The sequence below is a fragment of the Oryzias melastigma genome, linkage group LG24 (genome assembly GCF_002922805.2).
Source record: "Oryzias melastigma strain HK-1 linkage group LG24, ASM292280v2, whole genome shotgun sequence".
Taxonomy (NCBI): Eukaryota; Metazoa; Chordata; class Actinopteri; order Beloniformes; family Adrianichthyidae; genus Oryzias; species Oryzias melastigma.
Genome location: NC_050535.1, coordinates 15,252,600 through 15,256,442, shown reverse-complemented (window position 1 = coordinate 15,256,442; position 3,843 = coordinate 15,252,600).

Genomic DNA, 3,843 nt, shown 5'->3' with positions numbered 1-3,843 from the left:
CACCTGTGGTTCTGGTCCGATTCTGACCTCCAGAGGAAGTCTGCTCAGGTGCAGACAAAGAGACAACCCAAAGGAGGATCATTGACTGTATAAGAGAACTGGACTTAGTAAGTGTGACATCACACAGAAAATGCTTTACTTCTGGCTCCAACCAAATTAAGTCAATTCAGTTGCTAATTTTATGTAATACAGATGGAGCCAGATGTCATCATTAAGCAGGGATTGATCAGAGTCGGTTTGAGTCAACATTTCTACTTCAACTTCTGTCACCAATCAGGAGTGAGCTTGTTAGAAGGCCACACCCCTTCCACTGAAAGTGGACTTGAGATAATATGTTAAACATTTCCATTGTTCGAGGTGAGATCTCATGCTTTTATTGAAGTTTCCGAATGGTCAGTTTTTTTCTAAATAAACGGATAAACAAAAAAACATCATGATAAAAAGATTATTATCAAGAAGATGTTAAAAAGTATCAGACTCAGAATGGTTCTTCTGACCAATAGAATGACTGAGTAACAGCTGTTTATTTCTCTATTGAAGTCTATGAGATTTTGGCTTCTTGGAGCCAGCAGGTACTTCCTGTTTGGAACATGAGGGGGGAGGGGTAACTCAGTCCAGTTCTCTGATACAGTCAATGGGAGGAGCATCTGAGGCTGAAAGAACACTCGCTGAACAAGGTCGTTGTTTATGAGGAGAGGAGAATCAGAGGAAAGGAGAACAGAAAGTTCAAGTCTCTCTAGCTGTCACTTACCTGAGGAGGAAATTTGCTCTCCATATTTGACTCCTCCTCTGGGGGAGGGGTGAGCGGCAGGCACAGCTGCACTCAGGAACCATTTGGTGGTTTAACCCAATGTTTTTCAACACTTTTAAGGTACACTTTTTATATGAAAACAATCCCACTTTGTCACAGTGAGACGCCTGCTGGATATTCTTTGTAACTGCATCTGCAGCTACTAGAAGTTTCTTTGTTTTTGTTTTCATCTTTTTTAAGTGTTATTCTTTCTTTCCATGAAGCCTAAAGAAATATCCTCAGAATGATGGAAACAGTATTTCTGCAGCATGAAGCTGTTCTGAAAGATTGTCTTTCTTAGTGCAGAGAAATCTCATTTGATGAGACGGAGGAACTGCAGCAAAGTTTTCTGGAAAAGATCCACATTTCATTGGAACTGTGTTGGAACTTTGTCCATGAGGTCACATGGTCTGTAAGAAGCCACAGCTTCAGATTGAACAACAGAACCAAACCTTCATGTGTTGCAGCAACAGTTTCCATGTTTGTGAGGATCTTGTGAAGAACAGCTCAGTTCCAGGGACCCGTTTCAAGAAGCAGGTTCAACAAATTTAGAATTGAAACCTGAACTCGGAGTCTGTTGACTCAAAATTCTCAAACTCAGAGTTTTTGGTTTCAGAACAACTGAAAAGAGTAGATTCAATCAACTTGAAGTAGTTGGAACCAGAATCAGGAGCGAGTGTTGCGACCATGAAAAGCCCTGATCAATGGAGGAAAGACACCAGGATTCACCATGGCAACGGGAAGAAACATCTTTAAAGTTTAATACTTCCGGCAACGGAAAATGAGTTCCTTCAGGCATATGCCAACTACAAGCACATTTTCCGCAAGAAAAGTAACCCAGCTGCAGCGGTAAAACGGAAAGAGAAAATATCTGCAGAGTTAATGTGTAGGTCTACATTTGAATCATTTCAATAAGGAGAGAACTCGAAAGTGGAATTGAAGATTTAATTGTGAGTTATTTGTGAAGCATGAATAAGGGTCTTTGGCTGTTGGGCTCTGGGCTGAAGAACTCCTGCTTGCTGATGAACGCTTTGGGCCAAGTGAAAGAGATCCCTCAGAGCTCAGCAACCTTTAACAGTAAAAGAGCTGTTTGGGCTTGTTTTCTACTGATCAAACCCTAGAAGGAACTGTATAGTCTTCCTTTAGCATTTAGGAAATTTGGATTTGCATTCATGGCCTTCTTTTTTTCTTTTTTTAATATAAATGAATTATGTCTATAATTTAGCACAAACAAAAGCAAAAATATAAAAAGAAATTAGCATTTCTCAAAATGTTTTTTTTGCGTTTTTACCTTTTACCTTTAGTATAGCCAAATTAGTGAAAAAATATCTTGTTGCCTAATTACTAGCTGAACTCCAAATTAGCATAACATTTATCAGTTAAATAAATCATCCAAAAATGTTAGCATGTTGCTAAAATAAAAGCTAAACTCTATCCATCTTCTTCTTCCACTTCATCCGGGACGGGTCGCGGGGGCAGCAGTCTAAGCAAAGATGCCCAGACTTCCCTCTCCCCGGCCACTTCCTCCAGGTCCTCTGGGGGGACCCCGAGGCGTTCCTAGGCCAGCCGAGAAACATAGTCTCTCCAGCGTGTCCTGGGTCTTCCCCGGGGCCTCCGCCCAGTGGGACATGCCCGGAACGCCTCACCAGGGAGGCGTCCAGGAGACATCCGGACCAGATGCCCAAACCACCTCAACTGGCTCCTCTCGATGCGGAGGAGGAGCGGTTCTACTCCGAGCTCTCTCCGGGTGACCAAGCTCCTCACCCTATCTCTAAGGCAGTGTTTGTCAACCTTTTTTGAGCCAAGGTACACTTTTTCCATGAAAAAAATCCCGCGGCACACTATCATTAAACAGGTAAAAAAAATGTTAGTCTGTATTGATGTACAGTCCCTCCACAATCTAGTGTACATTTTTTTAAATAATCAGGAAGCGTCATTGCAGTGCAGAGGTGCTGTCACTTTAACCTCAATCTCAATTCTCTTACACCCCCATAAACAATAATATTATTATTCTAAACTATCCAGTGTTAAATCAGGGCCGTTTGGATGAACACAGAGCTGATACCATAGTGATGGGAAATGTTTTAGATATGTGAAAATGTTTAATTTCCCGCGGCACACCAGACCATCTCTCACGGCACACTAGTGCGCCGCGGCACACTGGTTGAAAAACACTGCTCTAAGGGAGCGCCCCGCCACCCTCCGGAGAAAACTCATTTCAGCCGGTTGTAGTCGGGATCTCGTTCTTTCGGTCACTACCCTGAACTTATGACTATATGTGAGTACTGGAACGAAGATCGACCGATAAATTGAGAGCTTTGCTTTCTGGCTCAGCTCTCTTTTCACCACAACGGACCAGTGCAGCGATTGCCTAATGGCGGACGCAGCTCCAATCCACCTGTCGATCTCACGCTCCGATCATTCCATCACTCGTGAACAAGACCCCAAGATATTTAAACTCCTCCACCTGAGGCAGGCGCACTCCACCCACCGAGAGAGGACAAACTACCTTTCTCCGGTCGAGAACCATGGCCTCAGACTTAGCGGTGCTGACCCTCATCCCAGCCGCTTCACACTCGGCTGTAAACCGCTCCAATGCATGTTGGAGGTCCCGGTTCGATGGAGCCAACAGAACAACAACATCTGCAAAGAGCAGAGAGGAAATCCTGTGGTACCCAAACCAGATCCCCTCTGGCCCCTGACTGCGCCAGGAAATTCTTTCCATAAAGACTATGAACAGAACCGGTGATAAAGGGCAGCCCTGCTGGAGTCCAACATGCACCGGAAACAGGTCTGACTTACTGCCGGCCATGCGAACCAAGCTCCTGCTTGGTTGGCTGTTAGCATGTTGCTAACATGCTGTCCGGTCGTACAGAGACCGGACAGCCCTGAGTAAGGCTCCCCGGATCCCATACTCCCAGAGCACCCTCCACAGGACACCACGGGGAACGGGGTCGAATGCCTTTTGCGAATCAACAAAACACATGTGGACTGGATGAGCAAACTCCCACGAACCCTCCAGCACCCTGGAGAGGGTGTAGAGCTGGTCCACT